General features: G+C 39.4%; 1 long non-coding RNA gene across 1 annotated transcript in view; it reads left to right on the forward strand.

Moving 5' to 3' along the window:
- Positions 1-23903: 23903 nt before the first annotated feature.
- The window catches only part of LOC146398748 (uncharacterized), an 84244-nt gene continuing 83592 nt past the window's right edge, over positions 23904-24555 (forward strand). Inside the window, exon 1 of the long non-coding RNA XR_014817210.1 lies at positions 23904-24169. This is a non-coding gene — a long non-coding RNA (uncharacterized LOC146398748). The remainder of the gene's footprint in view (positions 24170-24555) is intronic.

A 24555-nucleotide genomic window follows, 5' to 3' on the forward strand; every position in this document is an offset into this window, starting at 1 on the left:
AGTCGGATTCGTTAACCACTGTGCCACGACCGGAACTCCTGAAGTTTAATTTTAGAATGTCTATTTTTCAGATGCAAACCTGTAGCTGAGATAAATGATTTATTCATGCAACTAACAGTGGTCATAATTTTTAGGTGTTTTGGGTTGCAGAGTCTATATTGTACTGTTTTTCTGGAGCAAGCGTTCATTGGAGAATTAGAATTTTATAAAATTGGAAGTTGCATAACCCTGTAAGCAAATCTGGAATTTTTAAAGTAAGCGTGGTTTGTGAGCAGAGCCAATCATACACTTGGGGATTTTATATTTCTAGGAACATATAAAATATTACCATAATAATTACTAATTAGATATTAATGAATTGAAACTTTATTGCTTCATGTGAGCCATAAAATTTTATTAAATCATTAAGTAGCCAATATTTAATACATAGCAAAATGTATTACTCTAAGCCTAACTTAGTAATATTCTTTTCAGTAAAGTAGATATTTAAAAATATTTATCCATGAATGCATTTGGGGGCCTATCAAGTTAATAAGATTGACTTTAAGCTACACAACTGATTGATTACTAGATTGTTTCTAAAAAGTAGCAAAGAGAGGAACATGAAAACAAGCCAAAAAAGAAAGAAAATGTAACTAAGGCTAAAATCCTTTTCCCCCCCTCGTCAGAGCTATTGTTCTCTACGAAGACTGCAGATTTAAGTTATTATGCCTTAAAAAATATTTTTTATCTAGATCTTCTGCCCATTTTTGGCTGGGGTTGTTTGTTTTTTTGGTATGGAGCTGCAGAAGGTGCTTATAAATTTTGGAGATTAATCCCTTGTCAGTGGATTCATTTGCAAAGATTTTCTCCCATTCTGTGGGTTGTCTTTCCGTTTCGTTTAGGGTTTCAGTTTGATTAGGTCCCATTCGTTTATTTTTGTTTTTACTGTCATGACTCTGAGAGATGGATCTGAGAAGATGTTGCTGTTGCTTATGTCGGAGAGTGTTTGGCCGATGTTTTCCTCTAAGAGTTTTATGGTGCCTGGTCTTCTGTCTAGGTCTTTCATCCATTTGGAGTTGATTTTTGTGGATGGTGTTAGGGAGTGTTCTCATTTCATTCTTTTCCATGTGGCCGTCCAGTTTTCCCAGCACCACTTATCCAACAAGCTGTCCTTTCTCCATTGTATGTTCTCGACGGAGGCAGGTCTTAATATTCATCCTCAAATATTGTAAGCCCTTCCAGAATCCACCAAAACCAAGTGTCTTTGTGCCATTCCTCACACTCTCATACACCTTCGGCCTCAGTGTATTCATAACAATGAAGTTTTCCATTAATTGTGTGATGATTGGATTAATGCCGGGATCTCTCACTAATAGAAGGTGTGGTGAAGTTGGGAAAGTATCAACTTTTTTTAATCTCCCAGGGCACCAAATAATGCCTGGAACATTGTTTATGTTAGGTGAGAGTTTAAATGAAAAAACTGTTTTCTAGTTTTGTAGTTTATATCTTCCTTTTAAAACTGTATAATAAATTTTTATAGAGGTCAATATGTTATTTTCCATTTAAATTGCATTTATAATATTTTAAATAATACTTATAATACAAAGCTCTTTATTTGTTCATAACTCATTTTAGATAATATTTATGCCATATTTTAAACTTCATTCTGGCTTTGTGTTTCCAAAAAAAGACATTTTAGTTCCATAGACTGTACTATTAGCCTGGAATTGACCGTCAATTCTATGATTTTAACTTGAAATCTTCATAATGCAGTAGGCTTTTGTTTTTCAGTCAGCTATGAAAAAATGTTTAGAAAAATTAAGTGGTGGGCAGTATACATATAAATACAAAGGGTGCACAACTTCAGTGTATTCTGTTTGCTTTAAACTGAATGAAAGTTTAAGTTGTATTTAGTAATGTTAGAATAATAATAATAGTATCATTAGATGTCAGCCTACCTTGAGTATTAAGGATTTTATAGTTCTTGGGCCGCCTAACCTATGACAGTGGCCTTTGGTTTCGTTATAATTATAGTGCTTTATTTTCAGTCATTGATGTGGCCCTGTGTTGGATTGTTGGATTTATACAGTAATTTGTATTTTTAAGAAATATGTTTTGGGTTTCTATTATGCAAGGTGATAGTGGTTCCATGATAAAAAAAAAAACAAACCTAGAACTTAGTCATCAAAATTATATTCTAGCAAGGATGTCAGATAGCAACTGATGAAGCACACAATTTGTTATTTGTTCACTGTTGCTGCAAAAGAGAACTGTAAGTTCCTGTGAGATCAAAAAATGGGGAAACTGCTGAGTCTTAGAGGTTAGGAAAGACCTCCTGGATGACGGGGCTTTGAAGATGAGGTTTTGGACTTCCTGTCATGGCACAGTGGAAACGAATATGACTAGGAACCATGAGGTTGTGGGTTCAATCCCTGGCCTCACTCGGTGGGTTAAGGATCTGGCATTGCTGTGAGCTGTGGTGTAGGTCACAGACGCAGCTTGGACCCTGTGTTGCTGTGGCTGTGGTGTAGGCCAAAGACTGTAGCTCCGATTGGACCCCTAGTCTGGGAACCTCCATATGCCTCAAGCTCAGCCTTAAAAAAAAAAAAAAAGAAAAAAAGATGAGGTTTTAAGGAAAGAGTAGAAAGTGATGTTGGGTGACTGAGAGCAGAGCCTTGTCCATGCAGAGGGACATTGCTATGTGAAGATTCATGTTGGAAATAATTGTGGTTGTTCTAACAACAAAAAGATGACTTGTAAGCTGTTGTTATAGAGATTGTAGGGAAGGAATTAAAGGATCTTGATGGAAGAGCCAAGGGAAGGTATTGTAGCTTTCAAGGAGAGGAGGGACCTGACGGCAGTTGGATTTTCAAATGAAGCTTGTGGATGGACTATTCTTTGAGGAAATTTGTGGGAAGACTGATGATCAGGCTACTTTGTTAGTTCGAGCAAAAGGTGGCACTAACCAGGACCAGGGTACAGGTAGCAATGTGTTGACTCAAAGATGCTGGATAATATGTGTCTCTGGGTGTTTTTACTTGGGTTTATTCTATTTGGTATTCATTGTGTCTCCTGGATTTGAGTGAGTGATTCCTTTCCCATATTCAGGAAGTTCTTGGCTATTATTTTTTTCAAATATTTTCTCTGGCCCTTATTGTATCAATGTTACTCAATGTTCTGTTACATCCTAAATTGTATCAGAGGACAAGGATAGGCTTTAACTTCTCATGTAACTAAATTACACATTTTCTAGACTATTGTCATGTGCATAAGGTCAAAACAAATGAGAATTGATTTGTTTCTGTTATGATATGGTCCCGCTTTGATACTGAGTTAAGAATCCCCAAACTTTTTTCACTTGAGAACAAGAATGGTGTTCAAACAAAAAGAAGAAAATCAAGCCAGATGGCATCATCACTAATCCTTTTCAACTTTGTGGGAATATGGTTCTTGTTTGCTAAGAATGTATGGAGAAAAGCAGCCCCCTGGATTTTCTGATATATTGAAATTTTTGAAATCCAACCAGCTGGATTAAGACTGTTGAAAGCCTTTTGTGTCAGGGGAGTTTGTGTGTTGTAGCATGGAGACTACTCGTCAAATGTCTCAACTGCAGTGAAAGGGAACACGAGCCTGACAAAAATGGTACTTGTTGATAATTAGAATGCCCTTGGGACTCTACGTCCTACACAACATGTCCCACAATTTCCTCCCGGAGTAATTTGTTTCTAACATCAACACTTTTAGGAAATGCAGTTTTTCAAGGTAATTTTTCCTAAAGTTCTAATTAACCATATAATTAATAAAAGTATTAAAAATATATTTTAGTGCTTTTAATTTACAGATATCCAAATACTTCCTTATAGAATGTGTTTTCCTTTTTTGTTTAATAGGAATAACTTTTACATGGTCATGTTTTAATTGTTGATAACTTTGCAGGAGACATATTTATTGTTTATAATTCTGAATTCCAATATTTACAGTGTATTGGAAGAATGCGAATGCTAAAGCTTATAAGCATATTGATTATAATCCCTCTTATGAAAGGAACTTGAAATAGGCTAAAAGGAAAATCTAGTGGCCTAAGATCTGGTAGGTGGAATTGCTCCAACAGTTTAATCTATTTTATTATAAGATGGAACTGAAATGAATTTATTTTCTCTAATCCCATAAATGTACCCAACTCTCCTCCTGTTTATTCTTGCATGCTGTACCAACTCGATTACATTTTATTTTGCAATTGTTTTAGTCTGTTTGGGCTGCTATGATCATGCAGCTAAGAGTTCAAGACGAAGGTGCCACCTGAGTATGTGTCTAGCAAGGACCAGCTTCCTCGTCCACAGATAGCCATCTTCTCACTGTCAGAAAAGTAAGGAATCTCTCTGGGGTCTCCTTTACCAGGTCTTTAATACCTTGCATGAGGACTCCACTGTCATGATCCACTTAACTTCTAAAGATCTCACTTCTAAATGCCATCACATTGGGGGACTAGGTTTCAACATCAACTATGAATTGGAGGTGACACAAATATTTAGTCTATAACAGCCATGATGTGAAAATTTTTTAGAAGCGTTAGACAAGGGGTTGATGTATTTAGAGCCATTTTCACCTCAATCTTAACTCTCAGTGGCTGGCAAATTATGAGAAGGCATCTTGGCAATTAATACAAGAAAGAGTTTCAGTGTTTTTAGAAATACTAACAAAGCAGAAGAGACCTTTGAGAAGTCTAAGCTGACTATGTATGCTTTATCCTATGAGTAGGGTGATATACAATCTATTTTTTTTTTTACCATGTATCCATTCACTTGCTTTTTTTTTTTTAACTATTCATTTACCATGTCTCTGTAAAGTAGCATCAAATCTATGACATGTTTAGGAGTAAGTCTGGAAAAAAGATGGGATAAGAATCTGACTGCAAATCAACTATGATAGAAAAAATAAAAATCTTAATAATAAAGAAAGATGGTGGCTACCAAACTGCAGAATGCAGATCTAGAAGTTTGACCTTCCTCGAAAATCCCCCTTGCTTGCATCAGCCTAGGGTGTTTCATCTTTTAGGCAAACGGGATTCCACAGGGTCACTTTCCTCTGCCTCCAGAAATGCCTTCTCACACTGCTGAACTTCCTAAAATAGTGCCTCTAGGATGTCCTTGCAATTGCCTTCTGTTTACAGATTCTTCTTACACATCAGAGAATATTACAGTTGTAAAACATCTTCATAACATTGTGAGACCCTCATTTTATAGATGAAATAATTGAGGTGCAGGAAAACTGACTCGTGTGTGTGTGTGTCTTTTGTCTTTTCAGGGCTGCATCCGTGGCACATGGAAGTTCCCAGGCTAGGGGTCTAATCAGAGCTACGGCTGCCAGCCTATGCCACAGCCACAGCCATGGAATATTCGAGCCATGGAATATCCATCTGTGACCTCCACTACAGCTCACGGTGATGCCAGATTCTTAACCCAATGAGTGAGGCCAGGAATTGAAACCGCAACCTCCTGGTTACAAGTCTGGTTCCTTAACCGCTGAGCCACAATGGGAACTCCTCCAAAACTGACTGACTGGCTTTATGTTACTCTTAAAAATCAGTGGCCCGTTCATTACTGGAATTCAAGTGCCTGGGTTCTTTGTTCAAGTTTTGTTTTTGATTGTGTTTTTTTCTTTGTTTGTTTGTTCTTACTAAACCAGTTTCCATTACACCTCTTCTTGCTCTCCTTGAAAACCTCTGCACATCTTACCTACCCAACCTTATTGATCCTTGCTCTCAAGCGGTCACGTGTGTGTGGTAAACATATGGCCAATGGTGGTTCTCACGTGATGGTCCTAATCCTGTTTCGTGGACCCCCATTGCCTTTCTGTGTTGCGTCCCTTCTTTGAATCCCATTGTCTTTTTCCCCGTCTGCCCCGTGTCTTGTTGTAGACCAGTGCCAGATTTCACCAGCTCCCGCAGTTATTTGCTCTCATGTTAGGTGATGCCGGGAATGCAGTCAGGTGCTTGGCTGCCCAGCTGTCCCTGATTGTCAACCTCCTTTGGGGTTGGGTGTGATTAAATGACGAAGTCCTCGTCCGTGAAATTGGTAGAAATGTGTCACTCCCATAGCAAGGCTTTCCTACGGTAAATAGAGGGCTCACAGACCCTTTCCCTGCTCTCTGTCTAGAATCTGCATCTATGAGCCTAGCCTCTGGCCCTGACCATGATGAGGATACTCTCAGGAATGACAGAGGAATCTGTAAAGTACTCGTGTTCCTAAAAGGACCCACGAAACGGCAGTCTACCTGCTTAAAATTCTCTGAGGTAATGCATTTCTTCCTTTTTTTCCCAGAAGGCATTGCATTATGGGCCATTTGCCTCACACTGCCTTACTTGCGTTTAATTAATGCAAGACCTGGAGTCTTTCATGCGGACTTGGCTGTTCTCTGCCTGGACCAATCCAGAAACCTAGCAGGAGTTCCCTATGTGGTGCAGTGGTTAATGAATCCGACTAGGAACCATGAGGTTGTGGGTTCAATCCCTGGCCTTGCTCAGTGGGTTAACGATCCGGCGTCACCATGAGCTGTGGTGTAGATTGCAGACGTGGCTCGGATCCCACATTGCTGTGGCTCTGGTGTAGGCCGATGGCTACGGCTCCAATTAGACCCCTGGCTTGGGAACCTCCATATGCCACGGGAGTGGCCCAAGAAATGGCAAAAAGACAAAAAAAAAAAAAAGAAAGAAAAAAGAAACCAGCAGTGTACTAGTAGCCCCATCTCCTTTAGTGAATGAAACCAGAAATTAGATTTGCCGCCTTAAACTTGAGGAGGATTTGACATATGTTTGACAAACACATGCCAAAAATCTCAGGGCCTTACTAAGAGTCCACCCAGTAGAATTGTAGTGGGCTGAAGAGATATGCACTGGAATTCCTTCAATTCCTCCTTCTAGCTGTGTGCTATTAGACCAATTACTTAAACCTCCTTAGAGTACTGTCCTGTAAAACAAAATAATGCTTGCATAGGTGGGTTGTGGGGATTTAATGGTATTTTTTTTAGAAGGATGTTCAGTTGATTTTTCCATTATCTTTGAGTTTTAACTGATGCCCCCATGTTGATGACAATAGGTATGAAAGACCCACACATTCAAAGAGAGACATTGGGGGAGTTTCCTGTCATGGCTCACTGGGTTAAGAACCCTACTAGTATCTGTGAGGATGTGGGTTCGATCACCGGCTTTACTTAGTGGGCTAAGGATCCGGCATTGCTGTGAGCTGTGGTATGGGTCACAGACGTGGCTCAGATCCAGTGTCGCTATGGCTGCACTGTAGGCCAGCACCTATGGCTCTGATTCACTCCCTAGCCTGGGAACTTCCATTTGCCACAGGTGCAGCCCTAAAAAAAAAAAAAAAAAAAGAAGGAAAGAAAGAAGAAGACAGACCTACAGACAGATGTTGGACCCATCCTGAGGCAGGAAATAGATTGGCTCCAGGACAAACATTTACAACCAGTCACCTATCTAGTCTGCAAGGTAGAAATAACAACAGGCACGAGGCCAATATTTGGTGCTTGTCTTCTGCGAACTCGGTGAACAGTGGTGATGACAGGATCAGAAGAGGGGCTGAGCCCAGCCAGGGAAGAACAAGAAGGTCACGCCCTCCCTGTCCTCAGGGGCAGGGGGACCCTCTGGGTCAGAAAGGGAGGAGGTGCCAGGCCAGAAGAGGTCTAGACAACCTTCCCTCCATGTTCTAGCTTGGAATCCACCTTCGTCAAAAGAAGTGCACGCAGATCAGGTGTGAGCCCTGGATCTGGTAAGTTGTGAAAGATGAGATAAAACAAGTTAATTGGCCGAAGGAAGACAAACGGAAGAACTCTGCTGTATAAGTGATTTAAATCACCTCTCTGGTGGGCTTCTCATTCAGAGGGACGCCTGCACCCGCACTTCTCCTTTGGGGGTGCATTGCTGCTTTGCTTCTGCCTTGGCTAAATAGACGAATCCTCTGTATTTCTGGGCTCTTCCACATGTTGTACTGTGTTTCTAACAATGAAATTTATACCTTATTTTACAGTCTTTGCCTCCTTTAAACATTCTTGCTTTCACCGGGGGTGGGGGGGTGGTGGCAAGAATAAGGGCAATTATACTTCTAGCCTCTAGCTGATGAAGTGGCTCAGATTCCTGGTTTTCGTCCAGGCTGGCCAGGTTCAATTCCTGAGCAGAGGACTAGGACCACTGCTGCCTCTCTGAAATCAGTCCTGGCAGGACTCTCTCTAAAAAGTGCCCAAAAGTATCTTCTGGACTCCCCAACCCATTCCTTCCTTCCAGCCTCTGGAGAGGAGAAAAGTGGAGGCCATGAAAGAGCTTGACCCATGTCTGGATTTCTCTGCCGACAGCTGTAACGTGGTCAGGAATACTGTGCATTTTTCTTTCCTGGCCGAAGGAGAGGGGAAAGGATGCTAATTCCCCCATGCCAAACCCAAGACTGGGAGAGGCTCAGTGTTGTCATGGACCACCTAAGAACCAGAGCTCTAAGAAGTATGGATGAGTTACACCCTAGAGCTTGAAGGTGGAAGTCTGGTACCCAGTTTGCATAACACTGTTGAGATTAAGAAGATGACTGCGGTTCCCTGACATCCTAGGTGGACGTTCGAGCTGGCGTGGAAGCAAGTTGCTTTTCTGTCGACATCAGTGCATGGTCAGGGTCTTCACTTTGATACTTTTTGTAGAGAAACCTTTGCTCCCCCTCCTTTTTTTTGTTTTGCCACGCCTGGAGCATATAGAAGTTCCAGGGTCAGGGATGGAATCCAAGTCACAGCTGCAACCAGGGCCACAGCCAGGGCAACACTGGATACTTAAAACACCATGCCAGGCTGGGGATCAAACTTGAGCCTCTGCAGTGACCTGAGCTACTGCAGTTGGATCCTCAACCCACTGCGCTTCAGTGGGAACTCCTTTTGTTCCTTTTTATAACAGTGGAATATAACACAAAAGAGTTACTTTCAAGTTTCTGCACAATTGAAATCTGGATAATTTTTAACTTCTAAATTAAGATTACTGAGTAAAATGACTGATATTTGATTTTAAAACAAAACAAAACTTTACCAAACCTTATTTGAAATAATGTTGATTCCTAAATATAAGAAGGAAATTCACAGTGTTCCCCAGTGCCTAAGTAGGTCAAGGATCTGTCATTGTCACTGCCGTGGCCCACGTTCTATTCCTGGCCTGGGAACTTCCACGTGCCATGGGTGCTGCCAAAAAGGGGGGGGGGGAGAATTCCCAGTGATCATATCATGCTAAGACACTTTGTACTAAAAATGGACTTTGTAGGAATTCCCATTGTGGCACAGAGGAAACAAATCCAGCTAGTACCCATGAGGACATGGGTTCCACCCCTGGCCTTGCTCAGTGGGTTAAGGCTCTGGTGTTTCCATGAGCTGCCGTGTAGGTCAGATCCCACATTGCTGTGGCTGTGACCTAGGCTGGCAGCTATAGCACTGATTCAACCTCTAGCCTGGAAACTTCCATATGCTGTGGGTGCGGCCATACAAAGAAAATGAATTAAAAAAATAAGAGCAGACTTTGTAAATTTCAGTATGTGTTTTATCTTTTAAAAAAATAACCCATTGTTCTTTTTTTCTGTTTTTATGCTTTTCAAAGATGGCAAAAATAAGCCAGATTTTAGAAGATAATGTTAGTTGCAAAATAAAAAAAAATACTTGAAGTTAGAGATCATTTTGTGATACATCTCTGTCATTTACCATAGAATCATGTAGGAAAATTCAATGAAAGGTGGTGATTCAGTGATTTATACTCTTTCATTAGCCTTCAACCTCACATTGATGTTACTGTCTTGCCAAGAAGATTCACATAAGACACGCACATGGTTTTAAGTCTCACATTTTAGTTCTGAGCAAAGTGATGGAACATTGTGAATCCGATCTTGTCACTGGCATAATGGTAAATGTTAGACAGAAAATGAAATTTTTAATCTGATTGGTTTTAGAGATGATCATGATGGGCACTATAAAATACTGCTTTCATTTATAAAACTGAATCTCAGACTATGTGAAAACACTTTTCGCGCCAACCGCACAAAGACTGCAGAGGAGAAAACGCCCGATGAAGTTCATGTTGCTTATCCACACATTTTTTTTTTTTTACAAAATTTCATTTATTTTAAAGTGAAGAGGAGAACTGACATTTGAAGGGTTCCCAATAGTTTTCATAAATGCTTTTTTTCAAGACATAATCTTATAAGCAAGGCTTTTATTATCTCCATTTTCTAGACAAGGAAATCTAAGTCTCAGGTTAAATTATTTGCCCAAATCAAACTGGTAATGAGTGATTTTGTTAAGATTAAACAATTTTTTTTCAAGCCCCAAACAGTGTGTATAGTTTTTCCATCATTCTTATGCTTTCCTGAAATTAAGCAGTATAAATGAGAATGACAGAAGCAGAAACAATTGAAGACATTTAAATGCATAGAGGGATATACCAGATTTATGCGTCCAGCCTTATTTTAATATAAATTCTCCCCAAATTTAACTATATATGTGCCACAAACCCAATCAAATCCTCAGGAGGATTTTTAGTAAATATTTACAAATTGATTCTAAAAATTCACACGGAAATGAACATAAAATAACAAAAACAGCTGGTACAAGAAGAGCGTTAATTTCAAAAGACAGCCTAGAACTTTAGTCATCAAGAGAGCCAAGAGAGAAAAAAGACATCAATTTACTGTATGTTTAAATTTTTATTTGTTATTTTTTTTTAGCAGCATGGTATATTTAGGCATAGCATGTGTGACATTTTATACTGTTACATTCAAATCTTGGCCTGGTTGTTTAAGACCTGTATCGCATGTTTCTTCATATGAATAAGGAATCTATACTAATAGCTTCTCTGCAGAGTAGTTGCTTGCAAATGAGCAGTTGAGCCTGTAATGTGTATCAGAGGTAATCTGGCACTTATTACATGTACAACAAATGTTAACTTTCTCAATTCCTTCTGAATGCTAAAAGAGGGCCTGTGCGTGTTTCATATTTACATCTTTGGAAACTAAGATTTTTTTTTGGCAGAAGTTCAATCAATGTCACTTGAATTAAACTGAATCAAAATAATCAGGGTTTGAAATAATTGCAGGAAAAATAATCTGAAAAAGTGTAAGAAGAACACACAGAATAAGGAAGAACACTAGCAAGAAGTAATAGGTATTTTAGAACAAAGACCATTTACAAAAGCAACTTCTAGACTTTTAGGGGGGTTAATCAGAAGACTAGAAACTAGATTTTCATTGAAAACAGGCTTTTCATTGAAATGTGATATTTATTTAATTTTTAGAAGTATAAATCTTTAATATCAGGAAAGAATAAAAATCAAAAATAGAGTTGCTGGAGCCAAAGGACTGAAAGTTTTTGTTGTAAATTCAAGTAATAAACTAGCATTAAAATTAAATGATGAGGCTAAAATTTCAACATTTCAGGATTGAATAGTCATTCACTGGTATCCTTTAAGATTTCTGTGTATGTGTGTGTGCATGTGTGTGTGTGAAATATAAAACAATATGCAGGAGATAATAAGAATTTTCACTTTCTTATGTATTTTTGCTAAAGATGGTGAATCAATTTAACATCAGGTTTAAAGCCAACTTCTGACTTTCTGTCTACAGGATGCTAGCAATTTGTTTTGTAATATAGAGAATATAATAAAAACTGTCTTTAGGGGAAGGAATTCTAACAGAATAACTAGGACAGAGCCTGCTGTCTAAATGACATTCACAATTTTTCTGAAATTGAACTGTTCATTTGCAGTCTTAGATGTGCTGTTTTGACTCACAGAATAGAAAAAACTCTGTGACAATCCCCAGCTCTATAATATATTTGAATTGAATAGAGGTACCGATTGGAGAAAAATACATTCCCTATATTTTGCCTTTGTTATAGTAACACTCAACTGCATAGAAAAAAAAAAAAAAGAAGCTGATCAATTTGGTTAACAAAGATTTTATACACATTTTTTGGCTTGAACAAAGTTGAAAATTTGTAGGTCCACAGACAAGAAATAATGTGGAAGCAATGCCACTTTTTTAAAGTAAATATGTGAAATTAATAATGCATTTTGGTATGAGGAGAGGGTCTCTATCCCCCAAATCCTGTTTAATAATAATTTTTATTTTAAAGAATAAAATGTATAAAATTACCTCAATGTGAACAGTGTTTGGGACCTAAGGGAAATTTGTCTTTGCTAGTGGCACCATGACGTTGATGTAACTTTCACGAGATTATGACCGTAGGTGCCAGTTTCTGTTAGAACTGCCATACGCATATACTTGCAGTGGCTAGATGTGCATATGGTTCAGATATCCATATCCTTGTGGAGAAAAAGACTACTTATTCATTCACAGATTATCTTGGCGCTTCTGACTTTTTAGCGCACTCAAGGGCAAGGTTAAGAGGCGGAGTAACTGAGGGCGGAGATCGGGGGAGACACGTCATCACGTCAGCTAGAGCGCAGCTCACTTGGACTTCACAGCCGGGTGGCTCTAGATGGTTTCTCCGCGTAAGACCTTCTCGGTACCTGCAACTGGTAATTTACCTGGTATCGACGGTACTCCTTTAACACATGCTTCCTCTTCTCTGATTTCTCCCTTGTAACGTCCTTAGGATCTGAAGCCATATTTGGAGTGAAGTTAGTCTGGTGGCTCATACTTTTAGGAAATACATGTGAACAAGAACTCATTACTGAACCTGTGGCAGAGAAGAGGACATGGAAGTAGGACTATAAAGTAGGATCGCAGTCTCTTTCCCGATCAGAAGGGGAAAAAAATGAAAGACTTCTTTTCTGATAAATACAATTGTAAGAAATGTATATTTTTTTCTCATAAATCTCTCTCATGATTTACATATGGTATCTTTATAGCATTACTTAGAATATACACATGGCCATACTCCAAATTAAGTAACTGTTTATGGGAATAAAATTGAAAATCATAGGCTAAACAAGACTTCTAATACATTGAAAATAATAAATATGATTTCAACTGCTAGTGTCACAAAATTGTTATTGCCTCTTTTCCATAAGAAATAAAGATGTGTGATTTGTTATATGGAATGAGCTACAGATACAGAGAAGTTTGCTACCATGCACATTTAAATTCAGTCATGTGCAATGAGTAGATACCATACATGCATATGTATACACGTTTATGTGTGTATATACACATGTATATGTACATATGTAAAAGCATGTATAAGGTCATGTATGTTTATATACATGTGTGTATGTTGATCCATATATCTACCTACACATAAACAAACACCTGTTACACAGAACTTTCATGTTTCTCAATCACAATCTCTGGTGGCCATACTGACCTACCTGTTAAATTTCCATTGCATGTAGAATTATTGTGCAATAATTATTATTGCATATAATAATTATTAGTGCATTTAGAATATTATCCACTATCTTTCTCATGTGTATGAGATACAATTTTCTCTAAAGGTTTTGACGGAAGGATGTGAGGATGCAAAAGAAATGTAGTGGGGCCACCGCAGCTGACTCTGGTTTGGGGGAGGTTTGGGAAGACATCCTTTCCATGAGGCAACGTGAAGATGTGATGATGTCGCAGCAGCGGAGAACTCAAACCCTTGAGGAAAATTTACTTGTACAATGAGAATGATTAATAACTGCTATCATTCTCAGTTTTAGAATTGATATAAAGCAGATTGAAATATGTCAGCTCTATCCAAAAATGATTTATTAAGAGAATATATAATCTCTATCCCCAAATTGCCTTTCACTGTTGCTTGTAATTCCAATGGTAGAGATTGGGTTCCCACTAGCGAGTTACAAGAAGAAAAACAACAACAAAGTCCTCAAACCAGGCATTGTATTTGTTTCCTAGGCTCCAAGAATAAAGCTCAGTTCCTTGCTCCAAAAGAGCCAGTGTCTAATGAGGGAGATGCAAAAACAATCCAATATGATAGAATTTTGCAAAGAATGCTACATTGTCACAGCCTAGGGACATTTTCTGGAGGTCATAGGAAAAATATCACAGAGGAGGTGCTACTTAGAATATATTGCTAACCATGAAAAAAATAACATGCATCTCATTTTCAGAAAAACAATTCGTTCCGAAAGGTTAGAACCTATAGCAAAGATATAGACATCATGGGAGAAGAATTTGGGAAAGCAGGTGCTATGTGCCGTCTAGAACATGAAGGATTGACACATAGAGAAAAGTAAGAGGAGTTGGGACTGTCATCCTGCAGATTATGGGAACCATACAGAATTTTAAATAAACCTATTAGCGCATTGGAATAGTAATTTGAAAATTCACTTACGATGCATTGTGAAAAATGGATAACTCTCAATAGGAAAATCGTTATTACATGAAGAAAATGGTAAAGTACCAACCTGATTCAGTAATGGTAGAGGTAGCCAAAAGGGGAGCATACATTCTATTTTAAGTTAAAAAATTTATACATGAGCAAGAAGGAAGAGCTACCTTGGATCCCTCCCAGGCTTCTAGCCTAAGGAATAGGTAAGTGTCCGTGCCTTTTATGGGCAGAGACCAGAGGTCTAGTTTATTACGGGGGGAATATAAGCTTGTTTTTATTCCTGATGCGTGCTGGGCAGGCAAGTATAAATGGAAGTTAAGTATGTGAGACAAAGAAAACAGAGGCCCACACAGAGAATATCGATTGCTTTGAAACAAATTAGCATATTGCAAGTGGAAACTGAGTGTCAGGTGCGGAATAAATTTCCCAAAGAAAGGGGTGAGGATGAAATAAGATGAATAAGGATCAAATTCTGGGTTTCAGTAGCCTTTACGTACAGGAAGAGTGAAAGAACAAAAGAGCACGAATTTAGAAAAATCCCCAAAGGGGATGCCGTTTCTTGGCTGTCACTGAGATTGATCCATTCAGTATGTGTTCGTGGGATGTTAAGCATGCGCAAACATTCCAGCATGCACTGCAGACAGCAGTACACCAAGGGTCGTTTTGGCTGCACCCATGGCATGTGGAAGGAAGAGGGGAAGGCTGCACCAAGGAGAGGAGGAAAGGTCCCAAGAGCAGGGGAGGAACCAGAGGTAAATCAAACGTACCTGGGAAATACCTCCTTCCTCCTCCTCCTCCTCCTCTTTTGTCTCAACTTGGGTTTACATGTTTGCTTAACACAGAATTTTGACAAGAGTGTTCTCAAGAAAGGTACTGATTTGAGTCCAACATGAGTGACTCAAGTAAGCAGTCAGTTTGCCCACTTAAACTCATTTATTTTTTTAACAAATATGTATTAAATTCTACTATGTAGTTGGCACTATTTTGTGTACTGCTTATATATAGATAGGCCAGGCCAAGCTTGCATTCCCATACTTAGCAACGGGTAATCTTTTATTTATGTTTATAGCTTATTTAAATTTTTATGTCAAATCAGAAAATGCTAGTTTTAATATAACTTAGAGCGTGCCACACTCTGTTATGCATTTTGATAGCATCTTACCATTAAAATACTTTTCTAGATGCATCCAGCTCCAATCTGACGTGACATTAAATAGAAGACTGAGTGAAATGTCAAGTAAATTACCCAAGCTCTTCAATACATCAGCTACCACAATTTTAGAGTGGACCATGAAATGGCTTGGAAAGCATTTCAATAGCCATCTTTTCTTTCCAAAGAAACTTGATAACAAACGTATCAATTCATAGTTCATTCATAATCCTCCCCAGAGTTCATTAATGAAAACTGAAAATACCACAGACGTGATCACAGCAGGTGTATGTGCTCCAGGTCTTCTCTAAACTGAGCATAATACATTTTTAAAATTTTATTTATTTGTTTTTTTGGCTGCACCCACAGCATACGGAAGTTCCCAGGCCAGGAACTGGATCTGAGCTGCAGCTGCAACCTATGCCACAGCTGTGGCAATGCTGGATCCGTAACTCACTGCGCTGGCAGGGGATTGAACCCGTGCCTCTGCAGTGACCTGAGCTGCTGCAGTCGGCTGCTTAACTCACTGTACCCAGTAAGAACTCCCTCCTTCCATCATTCTGATGAGATATTTTTTTTTATAATTTTTTTTTATTTTCCCACTGTACAGCAAGGGGGTCACGTTATCCTTACATGTATACATTACAATTACATTTTTCCCCCACCCTTTGTTCTGTTGCAACATGAGTATCTAGACAAAGTTCTCAATGCTATTCAGCAGGATCTCCTTGTAAATCTATTCTAAGTTGTGTCTGATAAGCCCAAGCTCCGGATCCCTCCCACTCCCTCCCTCTCCCATCAGGCACCCACAAGTCTGTTTTCCAAGTCCATGAGTTTCTTTTCTGTGGAGATGTTCATTTGTGCTGGATATTAGATTCCAGTTATAAGTGATATCATATGGTCTTTGTCTTTGTCTTCCTGGATCATTTCACTCAGTATGAGAGTCTCTAGTTCCATCCATGTTGCTGCAAATGGCATGATGTCATTCTTTTTTATGGCTGAGTAGTATTCCATTGTGTATATATACCACTTCTTCCGAATCCAATCATCTGTTGATGGACATTTGGGTTGTTTCCATGTCCTGACTATTGTGAATAGTGCTGTAATGAACATGCGGGTGCACGTGTCTCTTTTAAGTGGAGTTTTGTCCGGATAGATGCCCAAGAGTGGGATTGCGGGGTCATATGGAAGTTCTATGTATAGATTTCTAAGGTATCTCCAAACTATTCTCCATAGTGGCTGTACCAGTTTACATTCCCACCAGCAGTGCAGGAGGGTTCCCTTTTCTCCACAGCCCCTCCAGCACTTGTTATTTGTGGATTTATTAATGATGGCCATTCTGACTGGTGTGAGGTGGTATCTCATGGTAGTTTTGATTTGCATTTCTCTTATAATCAGCGATGTTGAGCATTTTTTCATGTGTTTGTTGGCCATCTGTATATCTTCTTTGGAGAAATGTCTATTCAGGTCTTTTGCCCATTTTTCCATTGATTGATTGGTTTTTTTGCTGCTGGGTTGTATAAGTTGTTTATATATTCTAGAGATTAAGCCCTTGTCCGTTGCATCATTTGAAACTATTTTCTCCCATTCTGTAAGTTGTCTTTTTGTTTTCTTTTGGGTTTCCTTTGCTGTGCAAAAGCTTTTCAGTTTGATTAGGTCCCATGGGTTTATTTTTGCTCTAATTTCTATTGCTTTGGGAGACTGACCTGAGAAAATATTCATAATGTTGATGTCAGAGAGTGTTTTGCCTATGTTTTCTTCTAGGAGTTTGATGGTGTCCTGTCGTATATTTAAGTCTTTCAGCCATTTGGAGTTTATTTTTGTGCATGGTGTGAGGGTGTGTTCTAGTTTCATTGCTTTGCATACAGCTGTCCAGGTTTCCCAGCAATGCTTGCTGAATAGACTTTCTTTGTCCCATTTTATGTTCTTGCCTCCCTTGTCAAAGATTAATTGACCATAGGTGTCAGGGTTTATTTCCAGATTCTCTATTCTGTTCCATGGGTCTGTCTGTCTGTTTTGGTACCAATACCACACTGTTTTGATGACTGTGGCTTTGTAGTATTTCTTGAAGTCTGGGAGAGTTATGCCTCCTGCTTGGTTTTTGTTTCTTAGGATTGCTTTGGTGATTCTGGGTCTTTTGTTGTTCCATATAAATGTTTGGATTGTTTGTTCTAGTTCTGTGAAAACTGTCCTGGGTAATTTGATAGGGATTGCATTGAATCTGTAGATTGCTTTGGGTAGTATGGCCATTTTTACAATATTGATTTTCCCAGTCCAGGAACATGGAATATCTTTCCATTTCTTTATATCTTCTTTGATTTCTTTGATTAAAGTTTTATAGTTCTCGGCATATAGGTCCTTTACCTCCTTGGTCAGGTGTATTCCGAGGTATTTGATTTTGTGAGGTGCAATTTTAAAAGGTATCGTATTTTTGTATTCCTTTTCTAATATTTCATTGCTGGTATACAGAAATGCAACTGACTTCTGAATGTTAATCTTATATCCTGCTACTTTGCTGAATTTATTAATCAGTTCAAGTAGTTTTTGGGTTGAGTCCTTAGGGTTTTCTATGTATAGTATCATGTCATCTGCACACAGTGACAGTTTTATCTCTTCTCTTCCTATATGGATGCCTTTTATTTCTTTTGTTTGTCTGATTGCTGTGGCTAGGACTTCCAAAACTATGTTGAAGAGCAGTGGTGAGAGTGGGCATCCCTGTCTTGTTCCAGATTTGAGTGAGAAGGCTTTCATTTTTTCCCCATTGAGTATTATATTTGCTGTGGGTTTATCATAAATGGCTTTGATTATATTCAGGAATGTTCCCTCTATACCCACTTTGGCGAGGGTCTTGCTGATGAGATATTTCTTTCTTCCCTTCTGAATGGTCATCTTATAAATAATCTTAACTTTTAGTTATGTAGCGCCTGGGTGCTGCCTATCATTTTAAAGTTCATAGGATTCGACTAGTCAAAGAATGAAAACATCTATATAAACCAGTTGCGGGGTGGTAAGGAAATACGGTTCATACTCTCTGCCCCACTGTAAATTATGTGCAAGCCCCGTTCATTGTGAGCAGTGTCCCGTAATTATTTGTAGAGTAAATTAACATCATTTTTTACTGAATGTCTTATAAATGTTAATTTTAAAACTTTTAAACCATCATGTCATTAAGCTGATTTACACTATTTTATTTTCATCATAATTCATAAACATTAAATAAACATAGAGCTAAGTTGATAAAACACATTGGGCTGGCCCAAATGTCAAGATTACATTGGGAATTCGACAAAAAGTTGTCTCCGTTTCTCTTCTGCTGTTCCCACCTTTTCTTCCATTCATTTTCTGTTCCCAGAGGCCCTTTCCATTCTGTTGCCCTATCTGCCTGAGACTATGTTTACCTAGAGATGAGCAAAACTGCGCTCGGCAGCATCTTCAAGGCTCCCTATGCGATCAAGTTACCTTAACCCAGGTAACAGTTTCTCTCAATCAATAGTAACTTTCTCTCTCAAAGTTACTTAACAAATGGGCCCCATTAGAGGAGGCAGCTCACAATGTTTCAATACGTTACCTCTTTAGAGGAATGTGCCTTTTAACAGAAAGATCAGGATGCCTTAATCAGAAATATTAAATTTCTAGATGTTTAAACAATATTTGGAGAAAATGACAGAGCAATTAGAAAGTGAAGAAAGATAACCTGTACATACCATGCGTGAAAGATTATCTCAGCATGTAGAACTGGCTCATGTTGATCTACTATAATAACACTAAAAATGAAAAGGTAAATCTTCCATGTTTGCTCTAAGAAAAGTCAGGATTTTACATAGTCATTCTAAAATGAATAATTAAGAGGAGAATAAAAACACAAAATCGGGTCTTCAGGAACAGAATTCCGAAGGGGAAAATGTTACAGAATTGTAGATGCGAAGGTGAGGTTGCTGTTAGGAATCTATACGGAGCGAGTCTAATTTGCATGCTCCTATTAAGATGAAATAGTAGTGGCCGACCTTCGTCAATGAGGAAAACACTCACTGCATCCTCTTGTCTTATCACCTCCGTCTGTTCCACTAGAATGATGACAGTCCTTTTGATTTATCACATTTTTAATTGGTCTCCTTGGTGACATGTTCCTTATGCTTATTATTCATTTAGTGAAACGTCTCTGAATTTGATACACTACTCGAATGGTAACGACCTGCTTCTTCAATCTTTAATATGCATCTTCTCTTTTTCAACGACATAACTAGTATAATCTCCTTTTATCATTTCCAGAAGTTCCTGTCCTTATCCTTCACACTTTTCTGCAGAATTGTTTGGAGAGATTTCTCAAATAACAAATAAGTGTAAGATCAACACCCCTAACCTGGGAAAGCAAAGTGAATCATTTGGTTGTTCTTAGGCATCTGCAACCATTTTAAGAATGTTCTCTAAATAAAATGTCTAAGTACTTCCTTGAATGTAGATGCTATACCGTTCAACTTAGTTTGGGACAAATATCAAATTTTTAAAATTTGTTCTCTTGTTTTTTTTGAGTAAAAAAGTACAACACATCTTTAGATATATTGTACCTTTATAGTAGTTCCAATTTTAGATGTCTCGCTTCTTGTTATTTGTACATAAGACAAAGTTTTAGTTTTTACTATGTGTAGCTAAAAAATAGTACGGGCTTAGGTAACATAAACAAGGAGCCAGTACGGATACCACTGTGATATTTTTGAAAAATATCTGAGCCTTTGTCACTTAAACTTGGGGGTAGTCTTTTTAGTTTTACACATGTAGTCGATATAAATTCAGACACTCCAGGATGGTACTTGATGTCTCTGTTGGAAGGTGTAGAAGATGGTGTGTATAGGAAAATGTTTAAAATTAAAATTGTATTTGTACCATCCCGAGTATCTTCCAACCAAAAGACTCCCTGGCATCCTTAACTGCTAGAGACCTTGGGTTGCTGTTCCAGTCATCTGTAAAACTCAAACACCATAATTTCCTCAGCCAATGATATCTGGGCATCGTTATTTTTGTACTGGCCCAATGTTGAAGAGCCGTGGTAGGCTTTTTTTGAGTTCACACACTAAGCAGTTTTGGATGTGCCTTGCAAAAAGGCTCTAATGCCCATACTCTTCAGTGTTAACCTCCTCCACCTTCACAGCCTCTAATGCTTAGACAGGTGGGAAGGAAGCCCTGTACGTTCCCAGTCAGCCTCCAGCCAGGTACCCTGGGGGGAGGCGAGGCTGCTTCTTAAAGACACAATGCTCAGGATAAAAGGTCATCCTTTCAACAAGGGCAAAAATCAATAGACAGCACACTTGGTTGAAAAGAAACGAATGTATTTATAGATTGCACTGAGAAGCCACTCCACACGCTACACAGGGTCCAGAGCAAAAAACCAGATGTATTATTTCAGGCATATGGGTGAAGAGGTTCCCCATATCCTCAGCGAGGAGGAAGAGGAGATTCGTGAATTAAATTCCTCGTATCTTCAGGCTCTCATTTCAGAATATGAGCTCAATTACCAATGGAATACTTTGCAGAAGTTTAAAGAAAATAACCTCTGCAGGAGTTTGGCATGCGAACATTTTGAAGTTGAACTCTCCGTGGCCATTTGCGGTCAAGTCATCTGGAATACAAAGCACCCAGATCCAGGGAGGTCACGTTGTCCAGCATCCAGATGAGGTCGGTGCATTGGCTTTGCACTTTCTCATGATCTCTACGGAAAAACAAACAAATACCAGGTGGAACTTCCCAATTTAAAGCCGTCCAGCAATACAATGAGCTCCCCAGTAATGTAGTGATCTCCCCACTGCTGCAATTGCTCAAGCCACGGCTGTTAACCTTTTCTTCTGGGATATTACATAGGAGCTTTCTGCATTAAGGGAAAGGATTCCTTCTCCTATGAAGAACCTAGGTTTCTATTATCCAACTTTTTCTGTGTGAATTGGCTGGGTTTTTTTGTTGTCATATTGTGTTTTCTTTTTTTCTTCAAGACTTCATTTTATTCTTTAACCAAATACATATGGAACAAAGTGTCAGAATGAGGACAGGGGGAGAGGAGATATAATTTGCCTCAAAGAGATACTTTTTATTTATTTATTTATTTTTCTTTTTATGGCCACACCTGCAGCATATAGAAGTTCCTGGGCTAAGGGTCCAATAGGAGCTGCAGCTCAGGCCACAGCCACAGCCACAGCCTCAGCCACAGCAAGGCTGATTCGAAGCCACAACACCAGATTCGAGCCACAATGTTGGATCCTTAGCCAACTGAGCAAAGCCGAGGTTGGAACCCACATCCTCGCAGGTAAGAACACTAAGTCGGGATCTTAACCTGCTGAGCCACAGCGGGAACTCTGACACCTCTTATTAATGAGAGAGAAGATGAGCAGTGTTTGACCTTCAAAGACCGCCAGAATTCTTTGATGATGTTGAGACTATACAGAAGGGTGCAGGCAGATGGGCCAGGACCCTGTCACACACGTTGTGAAATGGAAATGGATTGAGAGATAGAAGACAACCTGTCCGTGGCAGGACTGGGCATGGTTTTGAGGCTTGTGGGACTAGACTGAGGAGTTTATTGTACCTGAAATAAAGTGACAAAAGGACAGTAGAGGATCAGAAATACAGCACAGATTATGATTCTGATTAATTTATTAAAAAATTTTCAATTAATGTCTCTCAGTGTTTTGCTGGTGGAGTTTATGATATTTGGCTATGAAAAATGTTGTGTGCCGCATTTCTGATAAGTATTTTAGAAATGCCCTCTCCTACCAGCTGAATTTGAAAGATGGTAGGACTTGAATAAAGATTAATATGTATAGTTATTTAGGATGTCACGATGTGACTTCCACTGGCCCAATGAAATATTTTTTATGACTTTAGTAAGAGCTAGAAAATAGCTTTCCAGTGTGTTCTGAAGTTGTTAGCATGACCTACAAACTGCCTTTTTTATATGACAAGGTATCTATTAAAGAAGAAAATTATGTGCCAAATATACAGATATCCTTCATTTAGTAAGAAAGATGACTTTGTTGATATCTACCTTGCAAGGGTGAAGCAAATTAAAACTGAGTCCCTGAATCTGTAGTTAACTCCCCCAGTTTATGAGCTTTTTAAGAACGAATTTCAGTGTACATCATCCCAGAAATAATGCAGAGAAAATGTTTAGAAACATAACCGTTGCATAAAGCAAAACCTAAACATTAAATCATTAAACTATTAAACGTTGGATGTTAACTCCAGGCCTAACTCCAAAACCATGGCTCCACAGAATTTCCTAACATATTCTAAAATAAAATCTAAGTTTGTGATACAGTCTTCCACGTCATGTACACCACAATGAATGATCTTGAATATGTGTCTAATAAAAAATATCCAGAAGAAAATTCCTATTGCGTCCTACTGTTCCGAATGGCCAAGTAGCCTATAAATATGATTACACAATATCCTGATAAATCAATGTGCCATATTATCTCAAATTCAGACAAATGTGAAAAAACCATGTAATCAAGCAATGAGATCCTGCTGTGTAGCCCTGGGAACTCCGTCTAGTCACTCATGATGGAGCCTGATCATGTGCAAAAATAGAATGTGTACCTGCATGTGTACCTGGTCACCACTCTGTACAGTAGGGAAAAAATGTACTGGGGACAAAACTATTAGAAATAATAATAATATTAAAAAAGCATGTGATCACACAAAATATAAAATTTCGAGTAATCGGCTGAATGGCAGTTTTGCCGTGTTGCTTCCACTACTCCCACTGCCAATAAAACTTTCAAAATCACGGATCACATTTTAAAAATACTCCATCTCCCAAGCTTATACTTTCTTTAGATCCTTTTGTCTAAATTCATAACAACTTAAAATATGTCAGGTTCTCCCTATATATCCGTTTACATTGGTTTTAGTGTCTAACAAAATACAAATTTTTAAAAAACATGCTGATACTTGCATTTAACAGAGGTACTGTATACCTAAGAAATAATCATGCAATTATACTTTTAATTGTTCGCTTGTATATCACATCCTATAGCTAAATAAATAAAATAGTGCAATATGTATTTAGTATGTAACTATACGCCATGTATGGCACTATGGTCTTAGATTTTATTGGCTGTTTCCTCGCCAAGGCTAGACGGTAAGCATATAGCAGGAGCCCAGAGAGACAAGTTTTGACCTCAGACCCTTGTTCACAAGACATTAGTTGACGAGCGAATTAGGCCTAAGTTGAGAGGAGATTCTCTGAAGGCGCCAGGCTGCCATTTGCACGTGTCCACTCTTGCCCAATACATTTTATTGGCACGTGGGCAGAATCGCCTACCTCCGAGGCCCTTCATCTACTCAGAAAACCCGCCACACTGGTGTGGATTTTAGATGCGCTTCCTAACAAGCGACGGCAGCTGGCCAACGGAACCAGGTGAAAATGCTGTCTTTCCGCCCGGTTCCCGCCCTGAAAGACCCGGAGGACGGGGCTGGTGGCTGGCTGGGAGCAGCAGGCGGGCTGCGGCCGAGCCGCTCCCCTCCCGCAGGGCCTCGCTGGCCGGCGTCAGCTCCGCAGGCGGCGTCCAAGGACGAGGCTCGTGCCGCCGCCTCCTAAGGCGCCGCGAAAGGCACAGGCGCCGCCGGGGCCTGGACGCTGGGCGGAGAAGGAGGACTTGGCCCCCGCTACCTTCGCAGCTGCCTTTGCGCCAGCGCCTCTTCTGAAGACGTGGACTGAGGCCGGCTTATGAGAAGGTATTAGCGTGGTTTTTTTGGGGTTTTTTGGTCTTTTTGCCTTTTCTAGGGTCACTCTCGTGGCATATGGAGGTTCCCAGGCAGGGGTCCAATCGGAGCTGCAGCCCCGGGCCTACACCAGAGTCACAGCCATGCGGGATCCGAGCCGCGTCTGCGACCCACGCCACAGCTCAGGGCAACGCCGGATCCTTAACCCTCTGAGCAAGGGCAGGGACCGAACCCGCAACCTCACGGGTCCTAGTCGGATTCATTAACCACTGCGCCACGATGGGAACTCCTAAGAAGGTCTTAGTCTTAGACATGGCCAATAAATTAGTGAATTTGTTATATCTTAACAAGGTGTTAACTTGAATAAACAGCTTGTGGATAAACCTGTTTAATCTGTG

This window comes from Sus scrofa, chromosome 10 (assembly GCF_054392235.1).
Source record: "Sus scrofa isolate SSC_HxYL_T2T_F1_AM1 chromosome 10, Sscrofa_HxYL_maternal_Yorkshire_Landrace_v2.0, whole genome shotgun sequence".
NCBI lineage: Eukaryota > Metazoa > Chordata > Mammalia > Artiodactyla > Suidae > Sus > Sus scrofa.